This window comes from Somniosus microcephalus, chromosome 2 (genome assembly GCF_052327205.1).
Source record: "Somniosus microcephalus isolate GS21.2 chromosome 2, FLI_Smic_1.0, whole genome shotgun sequence".
Lineage (NCBI taxonomy): Eukaryota > Metazoa > Chordata > Chondrichthyes > Squaliformes > Somniosidae > Somniosus > Somniosus microcephalus.
In genome coordinates, this window is record NC_140988.1 from 157,787,361 (window position 1) to 157,805,749 (window position 18,389).

General features: G+C 45.9%; 1 protein-coding gene across 4 annotated transcripts in view; it reads right to left on the reverse strand.

The window, feature by feature from the left end:
* The window catches only part of cops4 (COP9 constitutive photomorphogenic homolog subunit 4 (Arabidopsis)), a 96,638-nt gene that overhangs the window by 38,853 nt on the left and 39,396 nt on the right, over positions 1-18,389 (reverse strand). The gene's annotated exons all lie outside the window — the stretch shown is intronic.

Below are 18,389 nucleotides of genomic sequence, written 5' to 3' on the forward strand. Positions count from 1 at the left end.
CCAAACCCACAATCTCAACCATCTAGAAGGACAAGGGCAGCAGGCGCATGGGAACACCACCACCTCCAAGTTCCTCTCCAAGTCACACACCATCCTGACTTAGAAGTATATTGCCATTCCTTTATCATCATTGGGTCAAAATCCTGGAACTCCCTCCCTAACAGCACTGTGGGAGTACCTTCACCACACGAACTGCAGCGGTTCAAGGCAGCAGCTCACCACCACTTAAGGGCAATTAGGGATGGGAAATAAATGCTGGCCTTGCCAGCGATGCCCACATCCCAGGAACAAATTTTAAAAATGTTTTTTTAAAGTAGCATTCAAATTCTGTGAGTTAATAAATTTGCATAATTATCAGCAAAACCAGGCACAGGTGTGGGTGAGTTTAAAGAGCATACGGGTCATAGGAACAGAAAATTGTCTAAGTGAAACTTTAAAAAAAATGGGGACAATTAAAGGGAAATGTCACATTAAATATAGCATAGAAACAGGCCATTTGGCCCACTAGTCTGTGTTAGTGTTTACACTCCACATGAGTCTCCTCCCATTCCATCTATCTCATCTCAAAATTCTGAAAGCCTTTAGAAAGATGCAAAGTTTATCTTAACCTATTAGCAATCTATGCCAAGACTAAAGGGGCAGGAGATTAAATAACAGGTAAACATGAAAAGAAAGGGAATCCAAGGTGCAAACTTGTGCCTGCAGGGAAGCACACAACCTCCTATTGGATGACTGCTGCTGTGAAGGTGGTGTTGCATGGGTGGTTGTGAAGAAAAATGTCCTCTGTGCCACTCCACAGCACCATTCCCATCAGTCTGTATTGCAACATGCCGGGAAAGACATGGATGCAAGCTTAAGGACACAACTAACTTGTACCTGTCACTGTCTGTGTGAGCCCTATGGTGCATGTCAACAGCACATGTCCTTACAGTAGATGGAGCAGCCATGCATCTGGTTCTCTGTTTACCTGTACACTGTGAAGACAGTTCCCCACAATCATAGCCAGGTAGTGGAACACAGCATGCAAAAATGGTTTGTGACATCTTGGTGTGTGCAGCCAATCAGAGTTTGCTGGCTCATAATCACCTTGACATACCTTTTTTCATGCAGTAACACAAAGCATGGCCTATCACAAAGCAGTGCAATGTCAACTGTGGCTCAGTTGGTAGCATTTTTGTCTCTGAATCGGTAGGTTGTGGGTTCAAGTCACACTTCAGAGACTTGAGCACAAAATCTAGGCTGATACTTCAGTGTAGTGCTGAGGGAGTGATGCACTGTTGCAGGTGGCGTCTTTTGGATGAGACGTCAAACCGAGGCCCTGTCTGCCCTCTCAGGTGGACGTAAAAGATCCCATGGTATTATTCAAAGCAGCACTAGGGAGTTCTCCCGGTGCCCTGGCCAACATTTATCCCCCAACCAACATCACTTAAACAGATTATCTTGTCATTATCTCATTACTGTTTGTGGGACCTTGCTGTACACAAATTGGCTGCTGTGTTTCCTACAATACAACAGTGACTACACTTCAAAAGTACTTCATTGACTGTAAAACGGTTTGGGACATCCGGAGGGCGTGAAGTCTTTCTTTTTATATTATGGTTGATGTGTTTCTGAAGAACCATCCAGTTTAATAGTTAGTCAGGCTTTCACACACATCTGTGCCATTAGCCCTGCTTTCAGAATTTACCTCAAGAGCTGGTTCCTCAGCAAGCACTGATCTCCTGCCAAAGCAAGGTAAGTTCTTCTCTGTCTACAGATGCAGGTGTATGGCAACTGCTCATTGGGCAAAGAGCACCCCTCACCCAGTCTGACCTATCTGCTATCCCATCGTTGGTCATCGCTTTTTTTCCCCCAAGCACTTCAGATAGGGGGATTCCCCTTGATGCCAGCAATGATATTCAGGGGGGAAAAAAAACTAGCATAAAGACTCACAAGAACCTAAGTGCCATCAGAAAAATCTTTTGAAGAAAAATAGTTCAGAATTGGCTTAAAATCTGTTGACTTTATCTTGATGTGTAAGATAATCCACTTTGGATCCAAGAAAGACAAATCAGAATATTTTCTAAATGGCGAGAGACAAGAAACTGGAGGAGCAAAGGGATTTGAGTGTTCAGGTAGACAGATCACTAAAAGCTAGTGCACAGATGCAAAAAGTTATCAAAAATGCTGATGGAATGTTGGCCTTTATCTCGAGGGGACTGGAATACAAATGGAGGAAGTGATGCTTCAGTTGTACTGAGCCTTTGTCAAACCCTAACTGGAGTATTGCATTCAGTTCTGGGTAGCACACCTCAGGAAGGATATATTGGCCTTAGAGGTGGGGTGTAACACAGATTTACCAAAATTATACCGGGACTTAGAAGGGTTAAATTGAGGAGAGATTGCATACACTTGGATTACATTCCTTTGAGTTCAGATGGTTGAGGGTTAATCTCATTGAGGTGTTTAAAATGATGGAGTAGGTGGAGAGAAGTTATTTCCTCTGGTGGGGAAATCCACAAGGGGGCACAATTTTTTTTCACACAAAGGATTGTGGAATTCTCTTCCCTAAAAGGCAGTGGATGAAGGGTCAGTTGAAATTTTCACGACTGAGATCGACAGATTTTTATTTGGTACGGGTATCAAGGGATATATGAACAATGACAGAGAGGAAAAGATCCTCTGGTCCATCCAGTCTGACCCACACAATTGTGACACCTTGTGTATCACAATATATACCTTCTCTACTCCATTAAAAACTATGTGATTTCCTAGGAGAGGCAAAAAAACAGATTCAAAACCCAGGCCAACTTGTTTGGGGGTGGGGAGCGGGGGAGAAATCTGGGCAATTCCTCTCCAGGTGATCAAAACTAGTCCAGGAGACAACTCCGGCTCTGATAATTACTTGCAGTACCTACCTTTTGTAAGAGGTGATCTCCACCCCAGCCAGAAGTAGGTCCAGCTCTCGCTTGAAGGAAATCAGCGGCATTCACCACACCGAGCCGGCAGCCTGTTCCAGAGATCCATTTTTCTCTGGGAAAATAACCACTTCCTGACATCTAACCTCGATCTGGCCTCATACAACTTAAAATTGTGAGCCCTGGTCCTCCCTAACCTATTTAATTGGAACAAACGGTCAACTGGAACACAGTCTATTCCCTTCATTATCTTACAAACCTCGATCAGATCACCCCTAAATCTACGCTTCTCTAAATTGTGAAGTCCCAGCTCTTTTGGCTTATCTTGTTAACCAAGATGCTTTAAACTGGGAATTAGTCTAATGACCATCCTCTGCACCCTTTCCAAAGCCTCACTATCACCCACCATTTGAGGAGACCAAAACTGGACACAGTATGGTAACTGAGGCCTGATCAAGGTCTTGTAAAAGGACAAAAAGATATGGATCAACGGTGGGGAAATAGGGCTGAGATACAGAGCAGCCATTGTGGTGTATGTGCCTTTAAGAGCCCCTGTATACTGTAATGCCGGTAGTGGCCACTCGGGCTATATAAGCCTGTATAGTGTCTTGTATCTGTTAGTTCACCTCCAGACTTTGTTCAGTAAACACCTGTGAAACCTACTCCTGCATTCCGTGTCTCCATTAACACACGGACACAACAGTGGCAACGAATTGGAAACGGACTTACCTGCAATTCGGCAGCACCTCAAGGAGATCGATTCCTCAGACAAAAGTCGAAGAAAAACAAGAAAGAAAAGAGAAAAGTGAAAGGCTGTGGTTTCACCGGCTGGCCGAGCTGGTGGCAGGTACTGCAGTGGTCCTTCCTGGGCAGCGGGCTGAGGCTCCATCGGCTGGCTCTGCAGCGGGGCCGAGCAGCGAAGGCGGAGGCAAACAGAGACAGAGGGGGTGAGCACTCTGGAGACGGCCGGCGCTGCAAAGCAGGTCGGCGTTCGGACAAAGCAGAGGAAGGGAAATGTCCCAGAGAGTCCGGCGGGAACGAGTCTCCACCTATTGAAAATAAAAACCGCGGAGAACAGCATTGTCAGCAGCAGCGGCGGGAAAGCACGGGAAGCGCCATTTTTTTCTGCAGGGAAGAAAGGAAAGCGCGGGAGGCGCCATTTTGTTTTCAGGATGCCTAAGGCTGGCAATATTAATGCTTTCGATAGCGATATAGAGGATTGGACCACATATGTGGAAAGAGTGGAGGTATATTGCACAGCAAATGAAATAGAAGATGATAAAAAGGCATCAGTACTTCTAAATCTAATGGGCGCAAGGACATACGGGCTGTTACGAAACTTAATCACTCCAACCAAACCAAAGGACAAGAATTTTAAGGAGATTGTTGATACCCTACAGGAACACTTAAACCCAACACCGCTGCGGATAGCGGAACGATTCAAATTCTTCAAGAGGAATCAGCACGAGAATGAAAGTAACGCTGATTACCTCACTGAATTAAGGAAGCTGTCAAAGCACTGCCAATTCGGGGCAGGACTGGCAGATTCTCTTCGAGACAAATTCGTCTGCGGTCTCCTAAGCGAAGGAACACAGAAAAGGCTACTTTCTGAGAAAGATTTGACACTGGACAAGGCTTTCAGTATGGCTGTATCATACGAAGCAGCCGCAAGAGGAGCTGCAGAGATACAGCAAAAGCCACAGGACTTCGGCACCCATGAAATGACACAGGGTTTCGAGAGATGTTATCGCTGCGGCAGATCCACCCATGACCAGAGGGACTGCTGGTTCAAGGACAAAGCATGCAGGCAATGCGGAAAGATTGGACACATTGCACATGTATGCCGATCTGGACACAAAAAATCCACGGACAGGAAAAAATCAATAAGGAAAAGTACAGAAAGGTACAAATGATGACGGACAGTAGCTCCGAAGACCAGAAGAGCGACAGCGACTCCGGAAACAAGAGACTAAGCTGTCTCAAATTACATAATGTAATTGCCAAAGAAGATTACCAGACCATTTGGGTTACCCTCATGATAGCGGGGTCCCCAGTTAAAATGGAGCTAGATACAGGATCAGCTCTGACCGTCATAAGTCGACGGGATTACGAGCGGCTATTTCCGCATATACCTTTGAAAGACACATCCATTATCTTGAAAACATATACGGGCCAGAAAGTATACCCCAAAGGAAAAATAAAGGTGCCTGTTGTATACAACGGCAAGGAAATACAGAAGTTGTATTTATACATTCTGCAAGATGGTGGTCCACCGCTGTTGGGACGTGAATGGATCAGGAAGATACGTTTAGACTGGCACTCCATTCAGGCACTGACGGTGACCAGTAAGAAAAAAAATGATGATGACGTCATACCTGAACGATTAAAAGACATCTTGGCCAACGCCAAGGAAGTGTTTCAACAGGAACTAGGAACCTTCAAAGGCGTCACCGCCTCAATAAAAGTGGAAGATGCGGCAATTCCCAAGTTTTTTAAGGCAAGGCCGGTGCCATACGCAATTCGTCCAGCAGTCGAGGCAGAGCTGGAGAATTTGGAAAAGGCAGGCGTATTATCCAAGATAGATTGGAGCGAGTGGGCAACACCCATCGTCCCGGTCATGAAGAAAACGTTGAATAATGATAAATCTGAAGAACAGAGAAAAATTCGCATCTGTGGGGACTTCAAGGTGACTGTAAGCCCGGTCCGTCACACGGTACAGTATCCTCTTCCGAGGATAGAAGATATTTTCGCCTCACTATCTGGAGGAAAACGTTTCACCAAAATTGACTTGGCTCAGGCATATCTACAGATGGAGCTTGAAGAGGCCTCTAAAAAGTATCTCACGATAAATACACACAAAGGCCTGTACCAGTACAATCGACTGGTTTTCGGAGTAGCATCAGCTCCAGCTATCTGGCAAAGAGCTATGGAGCAAGTCCTCCAAGGGATTCCGGGGACTCAATGCTACCTAGACAACATCCTTGTAACAGGAAAAAACGACAACGAGCACCTTGCCAATTTGGAGCAGGTGCTCACTAGGCTGAGAGAACGAGGCCTACGAGCAAATCGCCCCAAGTGCGAATTTTTCCAGAAACAAATATCATATTGTGGCCACATAATTAACGAGGAAGGGTTGCATAAGTCACCTGAAAAAATTGAAGCAGTCATAAAAGCCCCAGCACCTGAAAATGTCTCACAATTAAGGTCGTTCCTGGGATTGATAAATTACTATCATAAATTTTTACCGAACTTGTCAACTCTTCTGCACCCTCTTAATGAACTGCTACAAACGGGAGTAATTTGGAAATGGAGCGAAGACTGTAAACGTGCCTTCCATAAATGCAAAGGCTTGATCACGTCCAAGGAAGTTTTGGCTCATTACAACCCATCACTGCCAATCAGACTGGCGTGCGATGCATCCCCTTACGGCATAGGAGCAGTATTATCGCATAGATTCCCTGATGGCTCGGAGCAGCCGATAGCTTTTGCATCACGCTCATTGACCTCAGCTGAGCGTAACTATGCCCAGATCGACAGGGAAGCACTTAGCCTGGTATGGGGAGTGAAGAAATTCAACCATTACCTACACGGACAAAAATTTACCTTGTTGACTGACCATCAACCCCTCGTCTCCATATTCAACCCTAAAAAGGGTGTTCCCATTATGACAGCGCAAAGGCTACAGAGGTGGTCCCTTTTCCTAGGGGCACACCAATATGACATAGAATACAAAGGATCAAAACAGCATGGGAATGCTGACGGTTTATCGCGCCCACCATTGCCAACGGTAGAAGAGGCACCTACAGTGGACCCAGTGGAGATGTTCCACTCAACCATAGTGGAATGTCTACCAGTAACAAATTCTGCCGTTGAAAAGGAAACAAGAAATGACCCGACTCTCTCACGAGTCTACGATTTAGCGGTGAAGGGATGGCCAGCACATGGCGAACCACTGTTGCCAGCATTCTTGCAAAGAAGAGAACAGCTGTCAGTGTGCCGATGAACCTTGATGTGTGTATACAGAGTGGTGATTCCACCAGGATAAAGTGCTAAAGGAGCTTCACGAGGGGCATCTGGGTGGAGTGAAAATGAAGAACCTAGCCAGACCGTTTGTGTGGTGGCCAGGTATCGATGGAGACATCGAAGAAATGACCAAGAGCTGCCTAGGATGTCAGAAGGTCCAAAACGCCCCACCACAAGCCCCTCTACATCCATGGGAGTGGCCCTCATCTCCATGGCAAAGGGTACACATCGACTTTGCTGGTCCATTTATGGACTCAATGTTCTTAATCGCGGTGGATGCACACTCCAAGTGGCCGGAGGTAATAAAGATGTCCTCCTCCACCACGGAAAAAACCATCACAGTATTAAGGACCATATTTGCCAGGAATGGGCTGCCGGAACAGATATGTTCTGATAATGGACCGCAATTTGTGTCCGAAGAATTCAGGAAGTTCTTAAAAAACAATGGGGTTAAGCACTACACGTCCGCCCCATACCATCCCGCCACCAATGGATTGGCTGAAAGGTTTATCCAGACCTTCAAGAAGGCCATAAAGGCCATGGGTAATGAAGACATAAAACTTCAGCACAAGGTAGATAACTTCTTGTTTGCATACAGGAATGCAACACATGTGGTTACAAACCAAACTCCCGCCATGATGTTCTTCAATAGAAGCCTAATATGCCGGCTGGATTTGATCAAGCCAAACATCAGAAGGGACGTGGAGAACCGGCAATTTCAAGGCATGAATGAAAGGCCAACTAGAACCTTCCAGATAGGTCAACAAGTTTTGGCCCGGGACTACCGTACCGAGAAATAGCAGCCTGGAACTATTTGCACACGACTAGGACCGCTGATGTATACCGTGGACATTGGAGAAAGCATAATAAGGCGCCATGCTGACCAGATCATAGAGTCATCCGAAAAGGGACAACCTACACCACAACTCTATACGCCTAATGATGAAGCAGAGATACCCATAGTATCTACCTCCGATCCGGTGATACTGGAACCAGATGAACCCGACACTGGCATTCAAGCCGAATCGACCTTGCCAAAAGAACCTACTACACCACCAAAACCTACTACACCACCGAGACGTTATCCGGACCGAGTCAGGAAGCCTCCAGAGAGACTGACTTATAATTGATTAACTGCAGCAAATGTGTAGATTATTGTTCTTGTAATATGTTAATTAATGATTACTTAAAATATTATGTACTGGTTGTCTAAAAGGGGAGGAATTGTGGTGTATGTGCCTTTAAGAGCCCCTGTATACTGTAATGCCGGTAGTGGCCACTCGGGCTATATAAGCCTGTATAGTGTCTTGTATCTGTTAGTTCACCTCCAGACTTTGTTCAGTAAACACCTGTGAAACCTACTCCTGCATTCCGTGTCTCCATTAACACACGGACACAACAGCCATGATCTAATTAAATGGCTGAACAGGCTCAAGGGGCTGAATATCTTTCTCCTGTTCCTCTATTCTTACTAGTTCCCTTAACTTCTATATGTGACTCAGCACCTTGTAACCCTGGACACCCATTTATATGGGCATGATTTGGAAGCGACATGGGCCTGACAAAGGCTAGAAAAAGATACGGGAGGAGATATTACATCGCTCCCATGTCATTTGAATATTATAATGAAGCTCTCACTGATTTCAGGTATGAGCTTCTTCCACCCACTCCTGGAAATGCAAGTTATGCACAAAAGGGGAAGTGGCTGAGTATTATAGATTTCTGCCCCATTTTACATCCCATAAGAGGAAAATTGGCCTGGTGGTGTAACATCTGTCTTATCCACTGAGGTATGGCATGCAACCTAACTGTTTCCAAGAGAAGTGAAAGTGAGTTTGGCCTGGCATCAGATTTGACTATCTTTCATCAGCGGTACAAGGCTGTGATAAACTTCAAGGCCTGAACAGCTGATGGCATAAGAACATAAGAAATAGGAGCAGGAGTAGGCCAATTGGCCCCTCGAGCCTGCTCCGCCATTCAATAAGATCATGGCTGATCTGATCCTAACCGCCAATCCACTATGACAGGACTATCTCCTGAATCTAACAGAATTAGACACACGAAACAGGAGCAGGATCAGGCTACACGGCCCCTGGGCCTGCTCCGCTACCCACAGGGCCATGACCGATCCGAACCTAGACTCATGTCCAAATTCCTGCCCGCTCCCCGTAACCCTTAATTCCCTTTTCTACTAGGAAACTGTCTATTTCTATTTTAAATTTATGTAATGATGTAGCTTCGACAGCTTTTTGGGGCAGCATATTCCATGGACCTACCACCCTCTGAGTGAAGTAGTTCCTCCTCATCTCAGTTTTGAAAGAGCAGCCCCTTATTCTAAGACTATGCCCCCTAGTTCTAGTTTCACCCATCATCGGGAACATCCTCCCCGCATCCACCCGATCCAACCCCTTCACAATCTTATATGTTTCAATAAGATCGCCTCTCATTCTTCTGAACTCCAATGAGTAGAGTCCCAATCTACTCAACCTCTCCTCATATGTCCATCCCCTCATCCCCGGGATTAACCGAGTGAACCTTCTTTGTACTGACTCGAGAGCAAGTATGTCTTTTCTTAAGTATGGACACCAAAACTGTATGCAGTATTCCAGGTGCGGTCTCACCAATACCTTGTACAACTGAAGCAATACCTCCCTATTTTTATATTCTATCCCCCTAGCAATGAAAGCCAACATTCCATTGGCCTTCTTAATCACTTGCTGCACCTGCATACTAACCTTTTGAGTTTCGTGCACCAGGACCCCCAGATCCCTTTATACTTCAGTACTTTCCAGTTTCTTGCCATTAAGATAATAACTTGCTCTACGATTTTTCCTGCCAAAGTGCATAACCTCACACTTTCCAGTATTGTATTCCATCTGCCAAATCTCTGCCCACTTACTTAGCCTGTCTATGTCCCCATGCAGGTTTTATGTCCTCCTCGCTCACTACTTTCCCTCCCATCTTAGTATCATCTGCAAACTTTGATATGTTACACTCGGTCCCCTCCTCCAAATCGTTAATATAGATTGTAAAGAGTTGGGGACCCAGCACTGACCCCTGCGGAACACCACTGGTTACTGATTGCCAGTCTGAGAATGAACCATTTATCCCAACTCTCTGCTTTGTGTTAGATGGCCAATCCTCTATCCATGCCAGAATATTACCCCCAATCCCGTGATGTTTTACCTTAAGCAATAATCTTTTGTGTGGCACCTTGTCAAATGCCTTTTGGAAGTCTAAATACACTACGTCCACTGGTTCCCCTTTATCCACCCTATATGTTACTTCCTCAAAGAACTCCAGCAAATTTGTCAAACATGACTTCCCCTTCATAAAACCATGCTGACTTTGTCTTATTAAATTATGATTATCCAAATGTCCTGTTACTGTCTCCTTAATAATGGACTCCAAAATTTTACCTACCACAGATGTTAGGCTAACCGGTCTATAGTTTCCAGCCTTCTGTCTACTGCCCTTTTTAAATAAGGGTGTTACATTAGCAGTTTTCCAGTCTGCCGGGACCTTTGCTGAGTCCAGGGAGTTTTGGAAGATTATTACCAATGCATCCACAATCCCTACCGCTACTTCCCTCAAGACCCTAGGATGTAAGCCATCAGGTCCAGGCGATTTATCCACCTTGAGTCCCATTATTTTACCGAGTACCACTTCCTTAGTGATTTTGATCGTGTTTATCTCCTCCCCCCCTATAGCCCCCTGCTTGTCCAGTGTTGGGATATTCTTGGTGTCCTCTACTGTAAAGACTGATACAAAATATTCATTCAGTGTTTTTGCCATCTCCATATTTCCCACCATTAATTTCCCGGTCTCATCCTCTAAGGGACCGACATTTACTTTAGCCACCCTTTTTCTTTTTATATAACTATAAAAACTCTTACTATCTGTTTTTATATTTTTTGCTAATTTACTTTCATAATCTATCTTCCCTTTCTTAATCAATCTTTTTGTTATTTTTTGCTGTCTTTTAAAGTTTTCCCAATCCTCTATCCTCCCACTAGATTTGGCTACCTTATATGCCCTTGTTTTTAGTCGAATACTATCCTTAATTTCTTTACTTAGCCACAGATGGCTGTCTCTTCTTTTACACCCTTTTTATCTCAGTGGAATATACTTTTTTTGGAAGTTGTAAAATAACTCCTTAAATGTACACCACTGATCATGTATCGTCTTACCCTTTAATCTATTTTCCCAATCCACTTTACTCAATTCCGCTCTCATACCTTCATAGTCTCCTTTATTCAAGCTTAGCACGCTTGTTTGAGATCCAACCTCCTCACCCTCTAATTGAATATGGAATTCAACCATGTTATGGTCACTCATTCCAAGGGGATCCTTTACTAGGACATTTTTAATTAATCCTGTCTCGTTACACAGGACCAGATCTAAGGTTGCTTGCCCTCTGGTTGGTTCAGTTACATACTGCTCAAGAAACCCATCCCTAATACACTCAATGAACTCATCCTCAAGGCAGCCCTGCCCAATTTGATTTGTCCAATTAATATGATAGTTAAAATCCCCCATAATTATAGATGTTCCCTTATTACAAGCCTCAACTATTTCCTGATTGATACTCCGTCCAACCGAGTTGCGACTGTTCGGAGGCCTATAGACTACGCCCACTTAGTGTTTTTTTCCCCTTATTATTCCTTATCTCCACCCAAACTGTTTCATTATCCTGATCTTTTGACCCAATATCATTTCTCTGTATTACAATGATTCCTTCCTTTATTAACATAGCCAGCCCACCTCCCCTTCCTTCCTGCCTGTCCTTCCTGATTGTTTAATAACCTGGTATGTTTAATTCCCAGGCATTGTCACCCTGCAGCCATGTTCCTGTAATGGCCACAAGATCATACCCATATGAAGCTATTTGTGCCATTAACTCGTCTATTTTGTTACGAATGCTACGTGCATTCAGATAGAGAACTTTCAAATGTGTTTTGTGACACTTAGTTCCTGCTTTTGCCCTTTTTATTACTTTACCTTTTACTCCATGCCTTCTGCCCCTTCCTGACACGCTCTGGTTTTTAATTTCCCCACTGCTACCCAAGTCTATGACCTTCTCTGTTGTCATTTTTATTATTTGTTCTCTAGGAACCTCCCCCCCACTAGTTAGTTTAAAGCATTTGCTTCATATTCAGAATTGCTTGTCTGATGATCTCCATTTCTGAGCTGGTGTTGGGGAGTGCACTCAAACATTTTCAGAAATTATCTGGAAGAGGGCATCAGTAGCTTCATCTCAAAGCTTGCAGATGGCACCAAAATAACAAGGAGGGCTAATATTGTGAAAGATGGGTACAAAGTACAGGAGAACTTCAACAGTTTTTTGGAGGTGGAGGGAAACAATTGGCAGATTCAGCTCAAGACAGACAAGTGTAAAGATGCGCACTCAGAATGTGAAATCTATATATATATAAATCGGTACTTCTGTCATTCTGTCTGTCTGTCTATCATCGCGTGTGCGTTGCGGGTATGCACTCCAAAGTTACAGGGCGTACCTATGCGCGCATTACCTCCAAAGAAAGCTTACGCTTCCGAGACGGTTTTAAGCGTATTTACGTTTCGGCCGGGCTAAAATTGCGCCCGCGGTATCCCAAAACCTTCAACATTCCGCTCATTAGCATCTCATTATCCGCTCATTAGCGACAGAGTGACCTCGAGCTCGACCAATCGTACGCCGGGTTGCTGGCGTGTGCCACCGGGCGCGTGTGGCCGGGCTTTATCGTTCTGAACCGAGGTGAGTCGCCGCCATCTTGATTCCAAACTTTTCCTTTCTTTTTCCCGCTTTCTGCGTCTTAAAAAAAAAACGTTGCTTTTAAAACACATAGTTTTAAAAAAAAATGATTTAGAAAGTAATTAACTTATCTAATCTCATTAATTTTCCTACCTTTCCCCGTTTTTCCAGGTAGGCCTAGAAGCCTCGGCGTCTCCTCCGCACCCACGCCCGAGCTAGGCACCTCCCGGCCCCACTCGAAGGCTGGAGGGCCGAGCCTCAGCCCAGCGCCGCTAGGGTGCGCGCGCAGCAGGAGCTGAGACGTCTCTCTCTGCCGGGGCTTGCTGAGCGTCCAGCGTTACCCTGGCAACGGGCGCAATCGGCGGTCTTCACCTCGGGGGGAGGGGGGGGGCGGCCGCGACCCTCGGGGGGGGGGGGGGGCCGCGCTCGCAGCAGGAGCAGCTGAGACGCGGCGTCTCTCTCTCTGGCTTGGTTTCCCCTCCCCCCTCCCTTCCCCTCCCCCCTCCCCCCTCCCTTCCCCCCCTCCCTCCCTTCCTTCCCCCCTCCCTTCCCCGCCCTCCCCCTCCCTCCCTCCCTTCCCCCTCCCCTCCCCCTCCCCCCCTTCCCCCTCCCTCCCCTCCCCCTCCCTCCCCTCCCCCTCCCTCCCCTCCCTCCCCTCCCCCTCCCTCCCCTCCCTCCCTCTCTTCCCCCCACCCCTCCCCTCCCTCTCTTCCCCCCAGTCGCTCTCTCTCTTCCCCCCAGTCGCTCTCTCTCTCTCTTCCAACAACAACATTCCCTCAAAAAAGCCTCGGCACCACCGGGCACTTCAGCTAGTAAGCAATATAAGATTCATTGGAAAATACGGAGACAAATCAGGAATGGGATCTGGAATTATAGTAGATGAATCCCTCGAGACACTAAGCCAATAGTTGGCTGCTATCAAGAAAACAAATGAGATGTTAAGTTGTATATAAAGAGGAACAGAGTGTAGCTCAAAGTAGGTTGTCTGCTGCTGTAGAGTTTGTGGTCAGCTCCCACCTGGAGTGTTGGGTGCAGTTCTGCAACCTTCACTACAGGAAGGATGTAGCCGACCTGGAAAAGTTATGGAGAGGAGCTACTAGAATGATTAGATTAGAGAATAAAACATGAGGATTAACTCAGAACTGGGACGCTTCTTACTGGAGAGAAGCCTGAGGAGGACATGATTGAGGTATTCAAATTAGTAATGGTCAGGGATGTAATGAGGGTCAGTCAGTGATATTTGATTTGTCACAGGATAGCAGAACAATAGTACACGAGTACAAGCTGAAAAGGGGTAGATTCAGACAGAAGGTAAGCATTACTTCACTAAAGGGTTGGTCAGTTTTTAGAAATAGTTTAACAAGGAAGGTGGTGGGGGTAAGTAGAAAGGAGAAAATGGACAAACATCTAGAAGAGAAACACATCAATTACACAGAACAGCAGGAAGATGGACCTATGGTCTTTTCTGGCTGTTAGATTTTGTTTTTTTGAATTGTTGGATAATGCTGCAACATATCTTTCACAAACCCAGGCCATGAGCCAATGTTTAGCTGTTTGGTTGGGCTGACTATCATTAGATACAATATTCTTACACTGAGCCGAGAGAATTCCCAATCTTTTCAGTGTTAGATGGAATCCAATTCCAAAGATGGCAACTTCCTGTTTGAGACCGTTCCAATTAGTCCCACCAAAAGCCAAGTCTTGCACCTAGCATTCCTTCCAAGATGCCAATAATTATGCGTTGTTTGGATGCAGATCAAGATGTGGTCAGAAACAACATGTGCTTTGTTGAGCACTTTCAAATAATAGGGGAGTCAATAAATGCTAAATCTAAATAGGAATACCTCTTGTTGTGGAGCAAAATAGTTCAGTGAGGCAACTAGCGACTATAAAGCACAGCAAAGTGTTCAGTGTTTTCTTTTTGCTTTGTAATCAACCACTAGGTGACTGTTGCACTTAGATGATCCAAGATTGTTGATGTTATTTTCCAGATAGATGGTGAATGGGTTAACTATTGTCAAAATTACCCTTCTCTTGTTAGGGAGTACTTCTGTCCAGAGAAGTACTTCTTCCAAGAAATAACAACAGAAAACGCTGGAAAAACTCAGCAGGCCAAGCTACATCCGTGGAGAGAGAAACAGAGTCAATGTTTCGACCAGAAACGTTGACTCTGTTTCTCTCTCCACGGATGTTGCCTGGCCTGCTGAGTTCTTCCAGCGTTTTCTGTTGTTATTTCGGATTTCCAGCATCCACAGTATTTTGCTATCGTATTTCTTTCAAGATACTGGATACCACATTTTGCTGTAGGAGGTTTCCAACTTATACTTGAAAAAGGAACCACATCTATCACAGTCCAGCTAAAAGGGAGTATAGTCAGCCTCTATTAAAATTATTTCACAGTGAGTTTGTCAAGATTAATCCAAACCTTAGAAAAGTAGCTCCTACTTCAAATGGTGAAGTATTTCCAATTCACACCAAACCTCCAAAATTTTCAATAGGATTGTTTAGTAATGCTGAGTTATGCAGTTTTGAGTGCACTTGTGCTCATTTGGAAGTTGATTACTACTGAAGACCAGAGATATTTAATCCATTAATCTAGGTGATGGGACAGTGCCCTAATCCACTGCAATACAGTCTCCCAAAACCTTCCATCTGAAAGAAAAGACCAAGCTGCCAAGAATTTATATTTATTTTATCAAATGTTCCTGCAGTACCTAGCTCCCAGCGTCAATTCATTGCCTGTGTAGACGAAACGACAAAAACAACTTGTATTTATATAGCGCCTTTAATGTAGTAAAACGTCCCAAGGCACTTCACGGAGTGTTATAAGACAAAAGAATTGACACCGAGCCACAAAGGAGAAATTAGGGCAGATGGTCCAGGAGGTAGGTTTTAAGGAGCGTCTTAAAAGGAGGAAAGAGAGCTGGAGAGGTTTAGGGAGGGAATTTCAGAGCTTAGGTCCTAGGCAGCTGAAGGCACGGCCACCAATGGTTGAGCGAGTAAAATCAGGGATGCTCAAGAGGGCAGAATTAGAGGAGTGCAGATATCTCGGGGAATTGTGGGGCTGGAAGAGATTACAGAGATAGGGAGGGGCGAGGCCATGGATGGGTTTGAAAACAAGGATGAGAATTTTGAAATCGAGGCGTTGCTTAATCGGGAGCCAATGTAGGTCAGCGAGCACAGGGGTGATAGGTGAACGGGACTTGGTGAGTTAGGACATGGGCAGCCAAGTTTTGGATGACCTCAAGTTTACGTAGGGTAAAACGTGGGAGGTCAGCCAGGAATACATTGGAATAGTCAAGTCTAGAGGTAACAAAGGCATGGATGAGGGTTTCAGCAGCAGATGAGCTGAGGTAGGGGTGGAGACGGGCAACGTTACGGAGGTGGAAATAGGCGGTCTTAGTTATGGCGCGGATGTGTGGTTGGAAGCTCATTTCAGGGTCAAATATGACACCAAGGTTGTGAACAGTCTAGTTCAGCCTCAGACAGATGCCAGGGAGAGGGATGGAGTCGGTGGCTAGGGAGCAGAGTTTGTGGCGGGGACTGAAGATAATGACTTCGGTCTTCCCAATATTTAATTGGAGAAAATTTCTGCTCCTCCAGTACTGGATGTCAGACAAGCAGTCTGACAATTTAGAGACCATGGAAGGGTCGAGAGAAGTGGTGGTGAAGTAGAGCTGGATATCAGCATACATGTGGAAACTGATGCTGTGTTTTCAGATGATGTCGCCGAGGAGCAGCATGTAGATGAGAAATAGAGGGGGCCAAGGATAGATCCTTGGGGGTCACCAGAGGCAATGATGTTGGAGCGGGAAGATAAGCCATTGCAGGTGATTCTCTGGTGACAATTAGATAGATAAGAATGGAACCAGGCGAGTGCAGTCCCACCCAGCTGGACGACAGTGGAGAGGCACTGGAGGAGACTGGAGTGGTCAACCGTGTCAAAGCCTGCAGACAGGTTGAGAAGGACGAGGAGGAATAGTTTACCTTTGTCACAGTCACAAAGGATGTCATTTGTGTATTTAGGGTTAGGGTTGTCATTTGTGACTTTGATGAGAGCCGCTTTGGTACTGCGGCAGGGGCGGAAACCTGATTGGAGGGAATCAAACATGGAGTTGCGGGAAAGCTGGGCACGGATTTGGGAGGGGACAACACGTTCAAGGACTTTGGAGAGGAAAGGGAGGTTGGAGATGGGGCGGTAGTTTGCAAGGATGGAGGGGCCAAGGGCTGTTTTTTTCAGAAGGGCGATGTTGGCAGATTTGAAGGAGAGGGAGACAGTACATGAGGAGACAATGACAATGTCAACTAACATGGGAGCCAGAAAAGGAAGTTGTATGGTCATGGTCAGCAGTTTAGTGGGAATAGGATCAAGGGAGCAGGAAGTGGGTCTCATGGGCAAGATGAACGTGGAGAGGTCATGAGGGGAGATCAGAGAGAAACTGGAGAAAGGTGCGAGTTCAGGGCTAGGGTGGGGGGAACCTTAGAGGAAGTTTGGTTCGGTGGGCTAGGGGAAGGAAGAGAAGTGGCAGAGGCAGCTGACTGGATGTTCTCCATCTTAGAGACAAAGAAGTCCATGAGCTCCTCGCACTTTTTGGAGGTGAGGGTGGAGGAGACGGGGAGAGGAGTTTAAGACGACGGTTAGCAGTAGAGAATAGAAGCTGGGGATTATTTCTGCATTCCAGAATTATCCTGGAATAGTGAGCAGTTTTGGCAGACGAGAGCAGGACCCGATAATGCTTTAGGTGGTCCAGCCAGATCTGGCAGTGAATGGCTAAACCAGTTGTCCGTCATATCCGTTCAAGTCTGCGTCCCTTGGACGTAAGGGGGGTAAAATGAGGGCCATATCAGGGGAAACGGCCAGGGCGAGAGAGAGTGGTGGTTTTAATAGGGACTAGGGCATTAAAGGTGGTGGTGAGGGTGTGGTTGAACAGATTGGTAGCTGCAGAAATGACGCAGTGAATGGAGGGCCAAAGGCTGGACAGTTCAGATTTCAGAAGTGCAGTTGTAAGAGAGTTTTTTCCAGGGGCGGACACAGAAGGAACTAGAGTTGGGCAGTTGGGGAGGGCGGGGGGAGAGAAGGGGGATGTGGGTGGAGAGCAATACAAGGAAGTGGTCAGCGATTACCTTATTTGCGATTGACACGATGGGAGCAGCGAGGCCACAAGGGATGGCAAGATCGAGGCGGTGACAGTGAATATGGGTTCGGGAGTTCACATGGAGGGAGAGATTAAGGAAGGATAGGAGGGTAGTTAACTCAGAGGAGAGAGAGCAAGATGAATTGAGATGGAGGTTGAAATCACTGAGGATGAGAAGTCGCTCGGTGCAGAGGCTGAGAGAGGAAAGCAGTGAAGATATCTCGGTGGTAACATTTTTATGGTACTTGGGTGGGCAGTAGAGAACGAGAATTTTAAAATGAGAGGCGAGAGGGGTGGAACAAGGGGAGATGCTCAAAGGAGGAGAAAATGCCAGAGGAGTCAGGGGACAGACCAAGGTGTGATTTGGTGATGAGGGCCACACCACCATCACGGCGGTCTGGGCGGGGCAAGTGGTGGAAGGTATAGCCAGGCAGGGAGGCTTCATTTAGGGGTAAGGCGTCATCACCCCTCAGCCAAGTTTCTGTCAGGGGTATGATGTCGATGCAATTATCCACGATAAGTTCATGGATGGCAAGGGCTTTGTTCGCAAGTGAATGGACATTCTGGAGGAAGATGCGGAGA